At 50.1% G+C, this 21,802-nt stretch overlaps 1 long non-coding RNA gene across 1 annotated transcript in view; it reads right to left on the bottom strand.

Moving 5' to 3' along the window:
* LOC109733776 (uncharacterized) overlaps nt 1-21,802 on the bottom strand; it is a 27,517-nt gene extending 5,715 nt beyond the window's left edge. Inside the window, exons 1-4 of the long non-coding RNA XR_012203341.1 lie at nt 21,590-21,802; nt 15,523-15,694; nt 15,162-15,400; nt 14,249-14,341 (exon numbers count right to left, since the gene is read on the bottom strand). This is a non-coding gene — a long non-coding RNA (uncharacterized lncRNA). The remainder of the gene's footprint in view (nt 1-14,248; nt 14,342-15,161; nt 15,401-15,522; nt 15,695-21,589) is intronic.

Raw genomic sequence — 21,802 nt, 5'->3', positions numbered from 1 at the left:
CACGAATGCGAACTGTTTCCAAAGCTTCTGTTCCGGCGAGAGCATGCACAGAAAGATGATAGCAAGTAGCAGGTATTGTTGTTTCTTCCAAGAGATCCAGAGCAACCACTGCATCATCTGATAATACTTCACCAAATTCTCCAACTTCAATAGTGAGTAGCTGACCTGATCTTTTACACTGATGCTCTTTGGAATACTTATCCCCACATTTAAAACAAATACCATTGGCGCGCCGAAAATCACGGATCTGCCGTTCCCTGTTAAAATCATCATTGCCCTGACGGCGAGGCAATTCTGTTCGTCCCAGAGCTGGTGTATGCACCACACCTGCTACAGGTTGTGGTGGATGTTTTGTTGGAGCTGCTGGACGATTTCTGGGTCGTATGTGTTCCACTTCTTCTTCCTGAATTTTTGCCAAAGCTGCAGCGCGGGTAACACTAGTAGGAGCCTGCAATCTCACAGGTCCACGAAGCTCATCTCGTAATCCAAAGACAAACTGAGAGACAAACCAGCGAGTGCTCATGGTTGGATCCAGAGAAAGCAAATGATACATACACTCTTCAAATTGGGCCTTATATTCATTCACAGAAGTGGTTTGCCGTAACTGCTGCAACTTAGTCATCTGAACATCATACTCGTCATGCCCAAATTCAGTCACCACAGCACCCGTGAATTCATCCCAAGTGAGACGTCTATGCAAACGCATATATCCCAAGTGACAAGTTGCTCCTTTGGCCAGCGCACGGTGGATTTGAGTTCTTGAAGGGCAGCTTCGAAGGGCTCAAGGGATACGCCGTGGGCCGGATGACCAAAAGTCGTCGCGGCAAGCTCTACATCGATGATGCGGACTGGGGCCCCGACGCCGGCTCAATTGAGTACGGGTACCGGGTCCCCTTTGGCGGGATTCATGTCTTCATTGGCAAGATTGGTGAGCCGGGCCCCGAGCCGGATTTCTGCGCCGATCTCATCGAAACGGCTCAGCGCGCACGACCCGCCCGGGCCCGGCCCGCCTTAAGGCGCGCTTTTGTGGGATGCATCCATGGAGGGCCCTCTGATCCATCTGGGTCTGGAGATGAGGCGGCCGCCGGCTCTGACGGCGAGTCGGCCACCGATGAATCAAACTCGTTGTACCGACTTCAAGATGGCAGGCTCATGGGTGGTTCCGATGGCGACAGTATTCCGGACCTTTTTGAGCCGCCAAGTCAGGTTGGAGTTTTTATGGCTGGTGCGCAGCCTGTTCAGAACCCCGCTGCTGGATCGGGAAACCCGGTGCCTTCTCCGGCTCAGGTGCTGATGGATCTCACGGACAAGATGACGGCCCTGTTAACCACCGCGGTTGACCCGGCGAATCAAGCTCAGCATGATGCGGAGGTGGCACAGTTAAAATTGGATTTGATAAAAGCTAAGGAGGATCTTGCAGCGGAGGGGATCAGGCTGGCTGCGGAGCGGGCGGCCCTCGACGCCCGGACTCAGCTGATTCAGGCGCAGTCCTTCCAACTCACAATGGATCAGAACGCGGCCAACGAGGTCATGAGAAGGAGGCATCAGAAGGCCCAGTCTCGACTCCCACCGGTTTACGATCCACGCAATCTCTTCAACACACCGGGTGCAGGGTCTAGTAACCCGCCAGGGGTCATTGCACCCGGGTCTGGACCCCTTATTCAGCCACGAGTGATGGGGCCTCCCCAGGTGCCCCCGGCCCCGCCTCAGTATGTGCCAATACCCCCGGGCCATTATGATAACCCGCTGGAGAACATGGTGGCTGCGGCAGCACGACTGGCGGCTCTCCCCGTTGACGGCGACTCTCCGGCGGCCATCGAAACCCGCCGGGTCAGGGAACTCCTGCAGACGGCACTAGCGCAGCAAGAGGCGTACTCTTACAGCCGGGACAGGATCCACTTGACCCCTCGTCCAGGCCAGAGCCTGAGTTACAGCCGGCACATGGTCTCAGCAACCGGCTCAAGTAATGTCCGACGCCGTGACCCGCCCCCTGGCCATGGCCCGGCTCATAATGGAGCCTTCTACGCAGCAGACCAAGCACGGCAAGAGGCGGAGCAGGTGCCTCAATTGACGGCTTACCAGACCCCCCCGGCTTATCCGACGACGTCCGTTGATGTGGGTATTTCTACCAGGACCGGTGGTGTCCCTTGTTTGGTGCCGGCCATCCGTAATGAACGTCTACCTAAGGACTTCAAGGGCCCTAGGAAGGTGCCTAACTATACAGCGGACTTACAGCCTGCAGCCTGGATTGAGAGTTATGAGATGGCTATGGAATTGCTGGAGGTCAGTGAGGCGGCCATGGCCAAATATTTCACCATGATGTTAGATGGAACTGCCCGCACGTGGTTGAAAGGGTTACCACCGAACTCCATTGGGTCTTGGGCTGAGCTGAAAGCCCGGTTCATTCAAAACTTCAAAGATACCTGCAGGCAGTCTATGTCAATTGTGGATCTGACTAACTGTAAGCAGCAGGAGGGTGAATCCACGACCCATTGGGTTCGCCGGGTCAAGGAGATCATACATTCATCAGATAAGATGGATGCCGGCTCTGCAGTCTTAATGTTGGAACAGAACTGTCGCTTTGTGCCCCTTAAGATGAAACTCGGGCGGCTTAAACGCGACTGCACCGATATGGGTACCCTAATGGCGGCTCTTGTCAAGTACGCCGATTCTGATGGTACCAAGGATCCCCCTTCAGACGATGAAAGGACAGGGAAGGGAAAGAAGAACGACAATGGCAAGGGTCCTCAGTTTAACCCGGGGAACCAAGGAGGAGGCAAGCGTAAGGCCGATGGCAGCCTAGAGTTTGTAGCCAACGCCAACTCCCAAGGTAGTAACCCGCGACGCAAGGGGAGGCCCCCTCCCCGAGGCGGCGGGTCAGGTCCAACGCTGGAGCAGCTGTTGAATGAACCTTGTCCAAGGCATGGCTCTAGAGAGAAGCCAGCGACTCATCTGTGGAAAGACTGCGCGATCATGAAGGCCTTTAAGAGCTACAATGGCCCGGGCGGCGGCTCAGGCGTCGGCGGTTTTCATGGCCCGGGCGGCGGCTCAAATTCCGGTCCTCAGAACGGTCAAGGGGGCTTTAATCAACAGGCGGGTCAGGGTCATCAACAGCAACAGGGGGGTTATCAGACCAACCCAAAGCAGCTTAGCGGTGGACAGTATCATGTGTTCACCACTAGTTTGTGCAAATGAGATCAAAAGCTTCACAAGAGGGCTGTGAATGCTGTTGAGCCGGCGGTTCCACGCTACTTGCGGTGGTCTGAGCAGCCTATAGTGTGGAGTAGGGAGGATCACCCTCCCCGGGTGGATAACCCGGGCCACTTGGCCTTAGTGGTGGCTCCTCAGGTGGGAGGTTATAAGTTCACAAAGGTGCTCATGGATGGAGGCAGCAGCATCAACATCCTATATTATGAGACTTTTCGCCGTATGGGGCTGGTTGATAAGAACCTCAGCCAGTCAAACACTATCTTCCATGGTGTGGTACCTGGTAAGTCGGCTTATCCAGTCGGCAAGATCGAGTTAGAAGTGGCTTTTGGTGATGAGAACAACTACAGGGTGGAGAAGTTGACCTTTGAGGTGGTCAAGATAAGAAGTCCATACCATGCTATATTCGGACGGCCGGCTTACGCCAAGTTCATGGCACGGCCGTGTTATGTGTACTTACAGCTCAAGATGCCGGGTCACAATGGGACCATCACGGTTCCCGGCAGCCGGAAAGTGGCTCTCGAGTGTGAGGAAGGTGATGCAGCTTATGCAGAGTCTGTTTGTGCAACAGAGGAGTTGAAATTTTACAAAGACAATGTTGACCCAACAGACATGACTTCTCTAAAGAAGCCGACTACGGAGGCTGAGTCGGCGATGAAATTTAAGTCGGCTGATGAAACTAAGCTTGTTGATTTTGTTCCAGGAGATTCATCTCAGTAGTTTAGCATCAGTGCCAATCTGGATCCAAAATAGGAAAGCGCGCTCATCGAGTTCATCCGTGAGAATAGGGACATCTTTGCGTGGAAGCCTTCTGACATGCCAGGTGTACCTAGAGAACTCGCTGAGCATACTCTCAATGTTGATCCGAAATTTAAGCCAGTCAGACAGTTCCTTCGACGGTTTAATGAGGAGAGGCGGAAAGCCATTGGTGAGGAAGTGGCCCGGCTCTTGGCGGCCGGGTTTATTGTTGAAGTTTTTCACCCAGAATGGTTGGCTAACCCGGTGCTCGTGCTCAAGAAGAACGGCACCTGGCGGATGTGTGTGGACTACACGGATTTGAACAAGGCGTGTCCGGCTGATCCTTTTGCTCTCCCCCGTATTGATCAAATCATTGATGCTACGGCAGGTTGTGCACGCTTAAGTTTCTTGGATGCTTATTCCGGGTATCATCAGATTAAGATGGCAGTTAAGGACCAGGAGAAGACGGCGTTCATCACTCCCTTTGGAGCCTTCTTCTATGTGTCTATGCCCTTTGGACTCAAGTGTGCACAGGCGACTTACCAGCGTTGTGTACAGAATTGTCTTCATAAACAGATCGGGCGCAATGTTCACGCTTACATGGACGATATTGTGGTTAAATCCATCAAGGAAGAAACCCTGATAGATGACTTAAGGGAAACCTTCGATAATCTCCGGGTCTATAAGATGATGCTTAACCCGGCCAAGTGTGTTTTTGGTGTTCCTGCAGGCAAACTATTGGGCTTCTTGGTTTCTGACAGAGGCATTGAGGCTAACCCGGAGAAGATTAAGGCCATCACCTCCCTAGCTAAACCGGCGTGTATAAATGACGTTCAGCGTTTGGCGGGTCGCATCGCTGCTTTAAGCCGGTTTATAAGCCGTTTGGGTGAGAAGGCTATGCCCTTATATCAGTTGATGAAGAAAACTGATAACTTTGTTTGGAATGATGCAGCTAATACCGCTTTTGAGGATTTGAAAAAGCAGCTGGCAGAGCCCCCAGTCCTTGCTACTCCGGTTGATAAGGAACCCTTGCTACTGTATGTGGCGGCAAACGCGCGAGCTGTCAGCGTGGCTATTGTGGTGGAGCGCAAGGAGGCGGGTAAGGAGCATCCGGTTCAGCGGCCGGTTTATTATGTCAGCGAGGTGCTCATTGAGTCCAAACAGCGGTACCCGCATTGGTAGAAGCTCGTATATGGTGTGTTCATGGCGAGCCGGAAGCTTAAGCATTATTTTCAGGGTCATCCCATCACTGTGGTCAATTCTGCCCCTCTTGGCGATATTATTCAAAACAGAGAGGCCACAGGGAGAATTGCTAAGTGGGCTATAGAACTTGGACCTCATGGCCTCAGATATGTGCCACGCACTGCTGTTAAATCTTAGGCTTTGGTGGATTTCATCAACGATTGGACAGAGTCACAAGTGCCTGAGCAAAAACCGGATAACACTTATTGGACTATCCACTTTGATGGGTCCAGACAGCTGGAGGGCTCGGGGGCTGGTGTTGTATTGGCTTCCCCTAAAGGTGACAAGTTCCATTATGTGCTACGGTTGATGTTTCCTTGCACTAACAATGCGGCTGAATACGAGGCTTTGCTCCACGGTCTTCGGGTGGCTAAGGAGATGAGCTTAAGCCGGGTAAGGTGCTTTGGTGACTCAGACTTGGTGGCTCAACAAGTATCAGGCACCTGGGATTCTAAGGATCCTCTCATGGCGGCTTATCGCCGTGAGGTTGATGCCATTGCCGGGCACTTTCAGGGATACCAGGTGGAGCACATTGATCGCAGAAAGAACGAGGCGGCTGATGCTTTAAGCCGGCTAGGTTCTCATCGAAAACCGGTGCCGCCTAACACTTTCTTGGATGTCCTGTATAACCCTTCGGTTAGGTTGCCTACAGAGGAGGATTTGGCTATCCCTGACCCGGAGGCACGACTGGTGGCGGCTCTTCATGTCATACCAGACTGGACAATGCCATATCTGGCTTATATAACCCGGGGAGAGTTGCCTGAGGATGAAACTCTGGCCAGGCAAATAACCCGGCGGGCTAAGTCAATGATTGTTATCGACGGCGAGTTGCATCATCGCAGTGTTTCAGGGGCATTTCAGCGTTGTATCTCCCCTGAGGAAGGTCAAGAGATCTTGCGCGAGATCCATGAAGGGGATTGTGGCCATCATGCCGGTTCAAAATCCCTTGTGGCCAAGGCTTTCCGTCATGGTTTTTATTGGCTGACGGCTCACGCTGATGCAGAGGACTTGGTCAGTAAATGTGATGGTTGCCAAAGGTTCTCACGACGGGCTCATGTGCCGGCTCAGGAGTTGAGGATGATCCCAATCACTTGGCCCTTTGCGGTCTGGGGGCTTGATATGGTTGGGCCTTTTAAACGGTCCAAGGATAAGAAGACCCACCTCTTGGTGGCAGTTGATAAATTCACGAAGTGGGTGGAGGCTGAGCCAGTTAGCAAGTGCGATGCAGCCACGGCGGTTCAATTTATGAAAAAGGTGATTTTCCGCTTCGGCTTTCCGCATAGCATCATAACTGACAATGGCACCAATCTATCCAAAGGCGCTATGGAAGAGTTTTGTCAACGAGAGCATATCCGACTTGATGTTTCCTCAGTGGCTCATCCCCAATCCAATGGTCAAGCTGAGAGAGCTAACCAGGAGATTCTGAAGGGCATCAAGCCCCGGCTTTTGGTCCCTTTGCAACGGACGCCGGGTTGTTGGGTGGAGGAGTTGCCCTCCGTCTTATGGAGCATCAACACTACTCCTAACAGGTCTACAGGCTTCACACCTTTCTTCATGGTTTATGGAGCAGAAGCAGTCCTCCCCAGCGACATCCGTCACGATTCACCTCGCGTGGCGGCTTATGTTGAGACGGATAATGAACAGGCGCGCCAAGATGCTCTGGACTTGTTGGACGAACAGCGTGATGTGGCCGCAGCCCATTCAGCAATTTACCAACAAGACCTGCGCCGTTATCATAGCCGCCGGGTCAAATCCCGGGTCTTCCAAGAAGGCGACCTTGTGCTCCGGCTCATCCAGGATCAAACAGATGCACACAAGTTATCCCCACCTTGGGAAGGGCCCTTTGTGGTCAGCAAGAACTTGCACAACGGGTCATATTACCTCATTGATATTCGGGAGCATAAAGATTCGCGTAAATCTGAGGAGGAGACCCGTCGGCCGTGGAACATAGCTCAGCTTCGGCCTTACTACACTTGAGCTACCGGCTCTCGTGGTGTACATATTTATCTCATACATGTATATATTATGATAAGCAATAAAGCAGGACCTCTGTCCTTTTTTCCTCCAAATAGGCGTGTGTTGTTTTTTACATGCTGACTTAAAGGAGGATCCGGCTTATGATCGTATTCGAGTCTAGCCGTAATCAGTAAGGTCACTTGGGGGCTTCCTGTTCAAACATGGGTCGTATTCGAACCAAAGAGAACATAGCTGTCGATACCCACTTGATTGGCAAAGTGCCGAGCTCATTGGGAAGTTGCCTTTGGTCATATTTGAACCACAGTTTAACCCCTCTGAGAACCGACGTGGATCGTATTCGAATCAGCGTCGTTAAACAATTTTATGAATCATTTGGGGGCTTCCTGTTCAAACATGGGTCATATTCGAACCAAAGAGAACATAGCTGTCGGCACCCTTTTGATTGGCATCGCCACACCCACTGGGGGCTATATGATCGTATCCGAATCTTAGCTTAACCCCTTGGGGCCGGGTCTTTGGTCGTATTCGAACCGGAGGCCCCTAAGTTCTTCTGCTTTTTCACAAGTTTATTCTGAGGTATGCATGGCCGGGTCTCACTTGCCGGCTTAACTTTGGTTTACAGTGTTAGTTGCACGCCATGGGTGTCATTAAAGCAAGTAAATCAGAGTTAAGGTGTCAACCTTACTGCCCGGGTTATTTAAACCGAAAGATGCATACAGGCTGTTCAATGTGTTATTTTGGCTATGTTCAGAGTATAATTAAGGACCAGTCTTTTTTGATTCATATTCCGGGTTATTTATCTCAAACACCTGATTCTCAGGGTGGTAAGCCGCCTCGAGACTTGTGATTTGCCTTTTCTATGCAGATACTTAAAGGCATCTTTTGAGGTTGAGAGAAACAAGGGATGATTATGACCCGGAGAAACATCAAAGAGACAAATTCAAAGGGCTTTTTCATTCAAAACGTGCACGATGACACGGCAGAGATACATTGTTGCACTTACTCCATTACAATAATTTTTCAAGTCTAAAAGATGGAACAATGGTTGATAAGCCGCCAGCTAACTTATGATGCCCGCTGAGTTGAAGTCCCTGGCTCATTCCTGTCTTCTCCTCCGGTTGATCCCAAGACCTCGAAGGTTGATGATTTCCAGTCGATGCCGCTGAGAGCTTCGAACTGGGCTTCTTCGTCAATTAACCCGGCCGGGTCAATCTCCGGGGCGAAGGTGTGCTGACGAGCCGGCGGGATCAGGTTGAGGGCTTCATAGCGAGGGGTTGGAATCCTCTGATTCTCCGCATCATAACCCGGCTGGTACTTGGTCAAGTCGGTGTCGTTCCCGATGAGGGTGGCCACCGGGCGTACAGCCTTCACACATGCCGCGAAGTCCTTCTGGTCGAAGGCTGAGCCGTCTTCCTTCAGGCTTGGGTAACCCAGGGCGATGTCTGCCGGGTCTAGCTCCGGCAGGAATGCTTTGGCCCGGCTCAGCGCGGCGATTGCTCCGGCTCTCGCGGAGGCCCGTCGTAACTCCTGGATCCGCTGCGGCAGAACAGCGAGCCGGCGCAGGACTTCGGCCAGATGAGTTGGCACCTCGTTGGATAGGGCCACCACAGCTAAGGCACACTGTGACCCGGTGTAGAGTTGTTCCACCAGGGTGTACACGGCCTTTAATTTGGTGACCACGCTCTGGTTGAGGTTGGCACTCCTGGGGCCTGTTTAACAAGATCAGATAAGCCGGTGACAAGGATGAATCATGACATATACAGACTTGATGTAAGCTGGTGAGGCGACTTACCAAAGATAGCAGCCACCATTTGGGAAACCTGGCGCTTTAGGCCGGAGAGCTCAGCGGTCTTCTCAGTGAGGGCCTTCTCCGCTTGTTCCGCCCGGGTTACCAGTGCGGCCTTCTCTTCGACCCAGGATTTCCTCTCAGCATCAAACTCGGTCTTCAACTTTTCTTGAGTGGCAATGCTGGATACAAACTTGGCGTTTGCCTTCCGGGTCTCCGTCTCCTGCATCTTTAGCCGGCTCTTGAGATCCGCAAGGTCCGCCTCTAGTTTCTTGCCAACAGCCTGCATGTATTTCCGGGTTAATTAACAGTTGTTATATAAGTCCCAAGCACTTTCCAAGCAAAGGCACTTGGCACTTGGGGGCTAATGCATATTGAACGCCTCTATCTATGTACTGCCGGCTCAGTTGAGTAAGCCGGAACCTAAGTCTACAACATATTCAAGTATAAGTCCTCGACTTGGGGGCTAGCATGGCAAAGGTAACTATGCAGTAAAATAAGAAGACAACAGAAGGGTACCTCGGATTTTTGTTGGATTTGGTTGACCATGGCAACCTCGGCATCCCGGCTCTTGTGGACGTGGCTGATGTAGCCAGAGACGAGCTCTCCAATGCTCAAGTCGGTGTAGCCGGAGAGGTCCAGGTTCACCCGGTGGGGTTGCAGTAACTCCCCCTTCGCGGAGCACTTGGCCAACGCGGTCGGTCTCCCCGGCTCAACGAATTCCGTCCGGGTGATTACCACGTCCGGGTCGTCTGCTGGTGGGGCTGAGCTGGAGGCCTCCGGGTTAACCGACGCTTCGGTCATTATCTTGGTAGTCGGGGCAGGGGCCTCAGGCGCCGTGTCCATTGGAATGGTGGCTTCGGGGGCGGAGGTAGCTGGCGGCTCTTGAGCCGTCGCCTCCGAGTCAGGCAAGTCTGGCACTCCGGCTGATCTGGTTTTCTTTGCTCTTTTGGTGAGCTTTGCCTGGGCACTGAAAATATAGAAGTGTTAGGCACACAAAGAGTAAGTACAGACAGATAATGTAAGGAGATTGTTATTACCCGGGTGCAGTCTTGAAGGCCGGCAGACTTGACTGCATGGAGTCACCCGAAGAGGGGGAGGTCTCCTGATAATTGGAGTCAGAAGAGTTGAGTGGCTGACGGATAACACCCGCCAACGGATGAAAAGGGTACAGGTGAGAAAAAACCTCAGTGCGACGCTTCCTTGTTGCGTCGGGTAACCCGGTGGAGAGGTCGGTGTCCTTACGGGCCCGGGTGTGACGCCGGCTTTCGTGAACCTGCTGCTTCAAAAGAAATTGAGGGTCTTGATGAGCTAATGGATGTGAGAAGCTTACTTTCCGGATTACTCTTCGGACTTTCAGCTGTGGCAAAGACTCCGAGTCGGAGGAAAGTGACATTACCTCTTCAACCACCGGGTTACTGGCGCCGGTGTCATCCTGTCAATGAGCAAATGTTGATAAGGCGGACAACAACAAACAACAAATATGGCAAGAATTTAAAGGTTTAAGGATTACCTCTGACTCGGAGCTGTCGCTTAATTGCAATAGCTCCAAAGCAGTGGGTCTGCTTCCCTTTTTGCGAGGGGCGGCTTTCTTGGCGGCTTTCTTCGCCTTCCTGGCCTTCTTGGCCGCCTCATGGTCATATTTGACCCGCCAGAATTTATCATCAGCCTGAAAGATACAATGATTGATTCTTAAAACGGTTCAGTTGAAGGTTATATGCAGATGAAGATAAAAGTTAAAGTCAGCGGCTTACCGCTGGGGCTGGATTGGTCTTGCAGAAGGGGGCTAGCCCGGTTCTTCCGCAGTCTGCCAAACTCTCGTTTAGAAGAGCCTCGGTCTCTTCCTCTGCAACGTCTTCTGGAAGATCATTGCGACTGTGCCTCTGCGGGTCATCCTTTCGCCCGGTGTACTCACACATTAAGCCGGGGCGGCGGCTCAATGGGATCACCCGCCATGAGATCCAGACCCGGACCAGATCAATTCCGTTCAGACCGTTGCCTAGCAGGGCTTTGATCTTATTGATCGTTGGAAGCAGAGGCTGGCGTTCCGCGGCATTCAGTTTGTCGGATAACGGATGAGTCGGCTCTAGACGGGTTGGGCGAAAGCCGGGCAGCGGGTTCTCGTCAGCCGGGGACGTATCTTGGCAGTAGAACCAAGTCATATTCCAGTCCTTGGGGTGGCTTGGCGGCTCTGCGTAAGGGAACAGACAGTCCCTACGCCGCTGGATGGAGATGCCGCCTAATTCCAGACTTGGCCCGTTGGCACACTCGTTTTGGCGGTTTAAGTAGAACAGCTCTCTGAAAAGCAGTAAACTGGGCTCCTCTCCAAGGTACACTTCGCAAAAGACTTGGAAGTTGCAGATGTTGGATACGGAGTTGGGTCCTATATCCTGAGGCCGTAAGTCAAAGAAGTTGAGCACGTCCCTGAAAAACTTTGAGCCGGGCGGTGCGAAGCCCCGGCTCATATGGTCTGCGAAGATCACTACCTCCCCGTCCCTTGGCTGTGGTCTCTCTTCCGACGGGTCAGGGGCGCGGTAGGACATGATTTCCTTCTTAGGTAAATATCCGGACTTAACAAAATTGGCCAGGGTCTCGTCGGTGACGTTGGACCTCATCCAGTTGCAAGTGATGGGAGCCTTGGGAGGCATGGTGAAAGTTGGTGGTCTATGATAAAGAGAAAAGTGTCCGGGTTAATTATAAGCCGGAGATCTATTGTTCAAACTAAGATGGCGGCTTATGAAGGGGACTAATGATATATACTCAGATACAGTGGGTTATTTAAGCCGCAGGGGGATTCAGAGTAAGTTGGTTATCTACGGTTTTACCACAGTTAAGCCGGAGGATTCTACAGAGCATAGTTCTCTTTAAACCGGAAAGTTCTATGGCGCATGTTTTCTTTAAACCGGAGATATAAGCCGCCAAGATTCAATGGTTGCAGTTTTTACTAAGTGTGGTAAAACAGGTTTCACATATGGCAGTAACTTTGTTGGATCAAAATGGTCAGGTGGAATGAAAACTTTCTAGACCTAGAAACAGACGAGCGGATATTCTAGAGCTCGAACGAAGCATTTAAACAGTGGAAGGAGACCTACTGGTACTTGAAATGAGGCTAAACAGCTACCGCACTAGTTCTATGCAAGGTTAAAGATCAACCAAGTACAGTGGCTACAAGAACTGCCGAGGTTTGTGGCAATGGTGATGAACGCGAAGAACACAGACGAACCCTACAGTAGATCTATCTGACAGGGCAAAGGAGACTCACCGGAGTTGGAGAAGAGCGGAGGTCGCCGCCGTGTATCTGGTCCGGATCAGGGTGATGCAGCGGCCGGGTTGATGAAGACCAGGGGCGCGACGGCGGCGGCAGTGGCGGAGCTCGGGCAGAGGAGCGACGGCGCGTGGAGGAAGAAGAGAGCGTGAGAAGAGCAAGTTGGGCCGGCCTATTTTTAAGGCGAAGTCATAAGTGGGCGCGAGATTCAAGGAGACCACGGCGTGGTTATCTCCCCCTCACGACGCCTCGATTTTCGGAATGACAGTAAAAGCAAAGATCCGTTGCGGATCTGGCGGAGTAAAAAACGGACTTAATGGAGGATGACGTCACGGCGGATTATCCGGAGTCCAGAGGGTGACGTCACTCCGGGTTATGGCCATCCCATGAATGGTAAGCCGGAGATTTTTTCGGTCAGAAGGGTTGAAGATTGACATGAGCCGGCTCAAATCAATCTGGGGCCTAATGTTGAGAATATAGACCTTAGAGTCACCCGCCAGGAGGGGCCGGGTTACTCGTACGGTTGTTATCAGAAGCCCGGAGCCAAGTTTCAAGACGATGGGCCAGAGATGGGCTGAGACCCGGATATGGCTTAAGGCCCGTAGTTACAATCATTGTTATGGTAAACTTGTAGCGTAAGGCGTGTATAGTTTAGAGTCCGAGCCGGACACTCTTATGAGCCGGCCGGGACTCTAAGGGCTGCTGGGCGTCAGCCTCCCTATATAAAGGGACGACCCGGCAGTGGTTTAAGCGCGACAACAATCTGATCGAGAGCCGGGGATAGTTGTTCAACTCCTGGCGATCGTAACCCTAATCAATATCACCTCAAACTGGACGTAGGCTTTTACCTTCATCGTAAGGGGCCGAACCAGTATAAACCCTCGTGTTCCTTATCCCGCATAACCCCTTCAAGCTTCCTAGTTGCGATGGCTCCACGACTAAGTCCTAGCTCAAGGACATCTGCCGCGACAATTCCACGACAACATCGCAGCCAATCCATCCAAGTACAGAGTAGCAGTACTGACCCAGTGATGAACAGGCACTCGGTACATCTTGAAATAAGTCAAGCACTGGTCTATCCAAAGCAGGGGCATCTCACCATGGAAACGTGGAAAATCATGGCGTGGTTGACGCGGCCGGTACTCCTCCTGATCTGGTTGGGTGTGGAGGGTGGGCCGCACATCCTGCTCATGTGGTGATGACGGCGCGGTGTGAAATCTGGACGGCTGCTGTTGAGGAGTTCCAAGCAGCGGTGGATGATTATTGGCGAGCAGCGACACTCCATGGCCCTTGTCGGCAGGTGGCGGAGCGGTCTCCTGATGCAGCGCGGACGAGGACGATGGGGTTGACTTGCCGGTGTCGTGGACGCGGTGCTTGATGTGGTCCATCTCGTCGCCAAACTCGTCTACCTGTTTGCGCAGGCTGGTGACCTCCTCGGAGACGGTCTTGACGCTGGTATCCATGGCGGTGAAGCGGGTCAGGATCTCCTCCAACGTCGCCTGCACCTTCTCCATTGTGCCCAACAAAATTTCCGTCTGCGCCGAGGGCTTCGTGATCTTGGACGGCGCCGTCGCGGCTCTCCTGAATCAAATCCAACCCCGCTAAGGATTTCGAGCCGATGAGCCGAAGCAAATCAAGGCACCTTTCGCGGTGGAATTTTACTGATTGATCTCGGATTGTGAGCGCGAGCGGAGCAATCACAGGCTCTGATTACCAGTTGTGGTGTCCCGGTCTGGAGATCTAGGGGTCAGAGGATAGCTTGGAGAAGGGGATGAGATATCAGACGAAAAGGGATGAGATTATCAGCAGAAAAGGGATGAGAAAGGTTCACAGGATTCAATTACAACACAACCCGAGCACCACTCCTCATCTCCTAGTTATACCACTCTACACTTACAGGTGGGACACACCCACGCGACGGCTTACAGTAACTATTCATCGTCCACGTCATCATCGTTCGTCGGTCCACTCGTCAGGGAGTCTGGAGCCGGTGACTCGCTGTCCGCCGAATTGGAGGAAGGCGTGACACTTCCGTTGCTCGTCGATGATGTTAAGATCTACCTCAATATATATACCATCTAGTAACACGAGCCGACGAGTTGGGCCGTCAAAATCAACGACTGATCCTATGAGAAAAGGTCACAGAACATATTAACAGTATGGTCACCTGGATAATGCAATGGTAGGTAAACAAGCATATAATGAAATCTAATTGTATGCGAGCATGTTCATTTCCACTCTGCTCAATACCTTAATCAAAGCATATATTCTTATGATATTATGACCATTCCTTTTGTTTATGATCTTACTAAGGGCCTTTTTGGTTGAAAGAATTTTCACAGAAATTTTGGCGGATTTAAATCCTTCAGATTTTCCTATGTGAATCACATAGGAACTTTTTGGTTCCGTTGCACTACATTTGAATCTGAATTTTCCATTGACTCAAACCTCTTGGAAAGAACCCTTTGTTTATATTAACAGACTTCCGTACAAATTCAATCATGTAGCATTCGAGTGGACAAGACATTGCAATCCAGCATGTTTTTCTCTATTCCCACTTTACTGGAATCTTGCGATTCAAATAGGCCCTAAACTTTATAAGGAACCTGGAGGTTACAACCTCTGTTCCTACCACAGCCATGCATTATGCGAATGCTTCATTTTGTATATAAAGTTATAAACATGTGCAACCAACAAGAATATGGTTCATTAACTATCCTTGTGTATTACTACAAATACCAAGACATGATTATATGATGATGTAGTCATATAATTTCAAAACACGTTCCCTGAGCCGAAACAAAAAGAGCTGGTAGGTAAACTTAGTCATAACCATAAAGTAATATCATGCATAAGCAACCAAGGAAAAAGGCGGTCATCACCACACAATGAGAAATGACTGCTTCAAAGTAATTAAGCATGGTCTTCAAAGTAAAGATGTGCTACCTCTGAGTTGATGAGTTGGTACTCCTCTCTAGAGCGACGGTAGAGATAGACACACTTGAAATCCAGGTGATCTCTGGCAATCACAGTACCATACACCTTCAACGGGAATCCCACATCCGAAGAGACTATCTTCACTGAGAGGACATTTAGAGAGTCATACACATGGTACACCTGTCTTCCGAGTGAGTTGGCGTATGTGGATGGAGTTTTGTGAGTGTTCCGCATTGGAGCCAGAGGAGCTGCGTGCGTGCCGTAGGAAAAATCAAAATCGCATTGGAGGGGCAATTAAACATGGATTACATGGGGGAATCAGGAGGAATCCGGGGGGGTGGGTGGGGGGGGGAATGGATTTGGGATTTACACTCCTCATCGATGTCAAATTTGGAGAAGTCCCTGTTGTAGAATCGGGTGTAGCAGACTTCCCCCGTCTTGGGATCGTACTCGCGGATCCTGTCGATGACGGCCTGATGCGCTGCCTTTCTCTGCCTGAATTCCTCCATCTTCCGCGCATGCTCCGCCGCCTTCTCCTCAGCCTCTGTCAGGCCACAGCAAGCTGCAGTTCAGCGCGGGCATCTTCAGTTAACGCACGGCCAGGATTGAAGATGGAAGAAGGATCGGACGGCTCGTTGCGCTCGCCCTCCGAATGAACCGTTTCCTGTTACTGTTTAGTTTCCGTTGCCGTACTGTTCCGTCACCTGTTGTCGCTGGCTATATAAAGCCACTCCTCTCTCTTTGTAAGGTATGCCATTTTCTGTAATGAACAACTACCACTTTACAGCTAATACAGATAAGCATATTCGCCTCCGATACTCTCACGCTTTCTCGGTGACGAACCCTAGCGCTCCGATCCCCAATTCTCCTAGCTTGATCTAGGTTCGGGCATGACAATTGGTATCATGAGCCAGGCTGATCTTCTGCGAGTAGTGTAGCGGCGCGGAAAATTTTCTCCCTCCCTTCCCTCCCACTTTCTGGCGGCGATTTTGGGCGGCGGTGTTGGGCGTCGATGGAGGCGGTGTGGTGGCGCTGGCGGCGGTAGACTTATTCGGTGACAGCTCAGGATCAAGAACTGGTTGTGGGAACTCTCTGTTTCCGTGGTAAAATTCCGAGTCCTTTTCTGGGTGGTGTTGCAGGGAAGCAGATCTCGTTGGGCAGCTCAAGTCTCAGATCTGTTCGGGTTCCCAGCACTGCGGGCTGTAAAATTCCTCTCAGGCTGAGATTGAGATGGGGCGTTCGAAGCCGAGCTTGGATGAGAATGATATCGCGGAACTGTTGGCTCTTAAGGGCGAGGTGGTTCAGACTCGTGAAGATATGGCAGAGATGCGGGGAGAACTTGATGACCTGCGCAAAGACGTCCACGCCATGAACCTCAAGCAGGATACCATGGCCAAGGCGATGTCGGGGGTGCAGGAGGTGGTCTCAGCTCTGAATACGCAGCTGTCGACTATGGCAGATATTCTAAAAAATTTCAGCAACAATCGTGCTCCAAGCCCGGGGCAACCAATCACAACCCAAACAGTGTCGGACGTGGACATACCCCAAACTTCTCGGGAGGCTGCAGAACCTGATCCCATGAGACCGTTGACTGAAGAACTGCGCAAGCGTTTGGCGTTGGAACAAGAGAAAACCAAACAGTGTGCACTCCAACTACCGGCCAGTTTACCTCCTGTCCGAGTATCCACTAGATCAGCTCCTCCGGGCTTTGCAGACGCACCTCGGCGTGACACACATTCGGGCAATGCAACTCCTACAGCAACTTATCGCACTGCCCATACTGCTGTATTCAATAACTTTCAGCCACCAGCAGTTCGAACACACTGGGAGGATTTCTACCGACAGTATGAACAGGAAATGCGTACCCAGTTTCTGAAATCTATCACTAAAGGACCACGATTGGATTTCCCTTCATTTGATGGGGATAATCCAGGAGGATGGATCAGACAATGTGAGAAGTTTTTCCAAATGTCAGGTACACCTACTGAGTACAAAGTCAACCTTGCACAAATGCATGTGGTGGGCAAAGCAGATGTTTGGCTCAGACGCTCGGGTATCTTGGCAAAGAAACCTACATGGTCTCAATTCTGCACTGAAATTCTACACAGGTTTTCGTCCTCTAGTTCCTATGATCTAACAGAAAAGTTCCACTCTTTGAAACAGAACACTCTAACTGTAGCAGAATACACTGAACAGTTTGAGGAGCTCATGGCCGAAGTTCAGCAGGAAAACCCTGATATTTCAGAAAGTTGGTTTGTGAGATGCTATGTTAATGGGCTCAGATCACAGTTGAAGTTCCAGCTGAGGCCTCTCAGACCTGTTACCTTGACTGATGCTTACTGGTTGGCAGTAGATATTGAGCAAGGAGCACCTCTTAAGAAGCAATTCCCACAGTATTCTTCTAATGCAAAAACATCTTCTCTGTTTCCTAAACAACACACTTCTCAGTCTGACAAACCCAATGAATTTAAACCTCCTGTCACAACTCAGAGGGCCAGAGAACCAGGCAAATGTTGGAGGTGTGGGGATCAGTGGTTCCATGGGCATAAGTGCAAGCACGCACCTGTGATTAATGTTCTTACTGGTGAAACACCTACTGACAATTCAGGAGAACAAGAAGAAATGGAAGAACAGGAACAGGAAGAGCAGCCTATGGCAGAAGAACAATGCATGAGGATTTCTTTACAAGCTATGCAGGCAGACAGTGTTAATACCATTTCCATTGCTGTTTCTATGGGAGGGAAACAAGGAATTGCCTTAGTGGATTCTGGCAGCAATTCCACCTTCATGAGCTTAAAATTTGCACTCCAAACTTCCTGTACAATCATCAAAGATCAATCCAGAGCAGTAACTGTTGCTGGAGGGGGAAAGTTGTGGTCAGGTTCTTACATTCCTACCACTACTTTTACTGCTGGTAACACTTAGTTTCAGCATCACTTCAGAGTGTTAGACCTACCAGGACATGATGTTGTATTGGGTTCAGATTGGATGGCACAGCACAGCCCTGTAGCATTTTCTTATGATCCCAGACAGCTTATTATCTGTCATAATCAGAGTAATTCTATCACTATTCCAGCTTGTGAAACCCTGACTGCAACCAACCAGATTGATGCTTTGTAACTTAACAGAATGCTCCTCAGTGGTGCCCCTGCTTTTGTGCTCCAATTAGCAGAAGATACCACTCTTGTACCTGCTACTAAGGACAGTGCCCCCCTGCAGTTATGGAAGTCTTGCAAGAATTTCAGGAGGTTTTCAAGGAGCCACAAGGACTGCCCCCAGTGAGGGAATTAGATCATGAGATTCCTCTCAAACCTGATGCTGTACCACCTAATTCTAGGCCCTATAAAGTTCCACACATGCAGAAAAATGAGATGGAGAAACAAATTCACCACTTGTTGCAATCTAAGATGATCAGAGAAAGTCAAAGTCCTTACTCATCTCCAGCCATTTTGATTATGAAGAAAGATGGGTCTTGGAGAATGTGCATTGACTACAGAAAATTAAATGCAACAACTGTAAAAAACAAATTTCCCATTCCGGTTATTGAGGATTTGTTGGATGAGCTCCATGGAGCAAAATTCTTCACCAAACTGGACTTGAGATCCGGATATCATCAGATCAGAATGCATGACAAGGATATTCCCAAAACTGCATTTAGAACTTACTTTGGGCATTATGAGTTTTTAGTGATGCCCTTTGGGCTTACCAATGCACCAGGAACTTTTCAGGCCTTGATGAACAAGATCTTTGGTCCTTATCTCAGGAAGTTTGTGCTAGTATTCTTTGATGATATACTAATCTTCAGTCAAACTCTTGAAGAGCACCAGGAACACATCAGAATAGTCCTACAACTCCTCAAGGAACACCAACTATTTGTGAACAGGTCCAAATGTGTGTTTGCAGTTCCTCAGGTGTCCTACTTGGGTCACATTATCTCGGGTGAGGGAGTATCAACTGACCCAGCAAAAATTTCTGCGGTTGCTGACTGGCCAACTCCAACAACACCAACTCAGTTGAGAGGTTTTCTGGGATTATGTGGCTATTACAGGAGGTTTGTCAAGAACTTTGGTAGCATAGCTCGACCCTTACACAATATTCTCAAGAAAGATAGCTTTGTGTGGTCCTCTGCACAGACACAAGCTTTTCAGGAATTGAAACAAGCACTGATATCTGCTCCACTTCCGGCTCTTCCTGATTTTTCTGCTCCATTTTTGCTTGAGACTGATGCTTCAGGCACTGGGTTGGGAGCTGTTATGATGCAACAAGGTCAACCAATTGCTTATTACAGCTCAGTGTTGTGTCCTAAAAATGCTGCATTGTCTACTTATGAGAAGGAGGCACTAGCAATCATGGAAGCTTTGAAACGATGGAGACATTATTTCCTGGGAAATGATTTAATTATCAGAACTGATCACCAGAGCTTGCAGTTTATGACAGATCAGAAGATTTCCACTAGTATTCAACACAAGTTAATGCTCAAATTATTGGAGTTTAACTTTCAGCTGGAATACAAAAAGGGGAAAGAGAATATAGTGGCTGATGCACTATCCAGAAAATATTCTTGCATGGCAATTTCTGTAGCTACTCCTCAGTGGATTTCTCAAGTTGAAAATTCTTATATCAATGACCCCCATTGTCAGAAACTATTGGAGAAGCTGTTGGTCACTGCAACTCACACTGTCAACAATAATTCTCTTCAGCATGGCATAATCAGACACAAAGGGAAAATTTATGTGGGCAGAGACACTGAACTGAGACACAGGATTATGTAGGCACTACATTCTTCTGCTATTGGGGGCCACTCTGGCATGAAAGCATCCTACAAGAGATTGAAACAAGTGTTTTATTGGCCTGGGATGAAGAAGGACATGGATAACTTTGTTCTGTTGTGCCCTGTCTGTCAGAAAAACAAGGGGGAAACCTGCCCATATCCAGGGTTTTTAGACCCACTCCACATTCCTGACATGGTTTGGACACACATCAGCATGGATTTCATTGAGGGTCTGCCCAAATCCAATGGGAAAGAAGTGATATTTGTGGTAGTGGATAGATTGTCTAAATTTGCTCATTTCATTCCCTTGTCACACCCTTACACTGTTCAAACAGTAGCTTGAGCATTCATTGATAATGTTATGAAGTTACATGGTCCCCCTCTTACTATTGTTTCTGACAGAGACTGCATCTTCACAAGTAGACTGTGGCAAGACATTTTTGCTGCCATGGGGATTGAACTACGTTACAGTTCAGCATACCACCCACAGTCTGATGGGCAGACGGAACGTGTTAATCAGTGCATTGAGAATTATTTGCGTTGTATGACATCTCTAGATCCAAAGAAATGGGCACTGCATTTATCCATGGCAGAGTATTGGTACAACACGTCTTTTCATTCATCCCTGCAGAAAACCCCCTTTCAGGCGTTGTATGGTTATCCTCCTCCGGACCTCCAACTCCCAGCAGCACTTGCTACTACTAACCAAGAAGCAACAGAGTTTCTGGGGGACAGAAATGCAATGTGGCAGCAGTTAAAAACCAATCTGGCCAGTGCTCAAGCTCGAATGAAGAAGTATGCAGACCTTAAACGTTCTGAGCGACAGTTTTCAGAGGGAGACATGGTGTATCTCAAAATGCAGCCGTATCGTTTGAATGCTTTTGGCGCTCGTTCTCATATCAAGCTTCAGAGCAAGTTTTATGGCCCGTTCCGCGTAATAGCAAAGGTGGGAAATGTGGCCTACAAATTGCTGTTGCCGGATAACGCTGCCATACATCCGGTTTTTCACGTCAGCCAACTCAAGAAACATCTGGGACCTCAGGCAGTTCCTTGTGCTGACCTACCTTTGATCGGTCCGAATGGGCGTGTGCGCACGGAACCGTCATGGGTGCTGGAGACGCGGCAGATACCCCGCAACAATGTGGCTGTGGTTCAGTGGTTGGTACAGTGGGAGAACCTGCCTCCTGAAGATGCGTCCTGGGAAGATGCAGATTTCATGAAGAAGGTGTTCCCAGCTTTCTTGAAACAAACGGTGGATCGTTGGTTCAATCGCCAAGCTCCTTGAGGACAAGTTCGCTCTCAGCAGGGAGTATTGTCAGGCCACAGCAAGCTGCAGTTCAGCGCGGGCATCTTCAGTTAACGCACGGCCAGGATTGAAGATGGAAGAAGGATCGGACGGCTCGCTGCGCTCGCCCTCCGAATGAACCGTTTCCTATTACTGTTTAGTTTCCGTTGCCGTACTGTTCCGTCACCTGTTGTCGCTGGCTATATAAAGCCACTCCTCTCTCTTTGTAAGGTATGCCATTTTCTGTAATGAACAACTACCACTTTACAGCTAATACAGATAAGCATATTCGCCTCCGATACTCTCACGCGTTCTCGGTGACGAACCCTAGCGCTCCGATCCCCAATTCTCCTAGCTTGATCTAGGTTCGGGCATGACAGCCTCCCGCTGCCGCCTCTCCGCCGCCGCCGCCGCTTCGGCCACCACCTCCGCCTCGTCGTAGAAGAAAGGCTCTAAGCAGCCACTCTCGTCGTGCACCTCTTGTAACCCTAGGTCGCCTTCCGCCATGAGAACGCCACCGAGGCCGAGCAAACCCTGTCGCGGCTTCTTTTGAGAGACTGCATCGCGGCTCTCGGACCGGCAGGCCCATTTTTT

The sequence above is a fragment of the Aegilops tauschii genome, chromosome 1 (assembly GCF_002575655.3).
Source record: "Aegilops tauschii subsp. strangulata cultivar AL8/78 chromosome 1, Aet v6.0, whole genome shotgun sequence".
NCBI classification, from domain to species: domain Eukaryota; kingdom Viridiplantae; phylum Streptophyta; class Magnoliopsida; order Poales; family Poaceae; genus Aegilops; species Aegilops tauschii.
The sequence above is the reverse complement of the archived record's forward strand: the minus strand, read 5'-3'. Positions and strand labels throughout refer to the sequence as shown.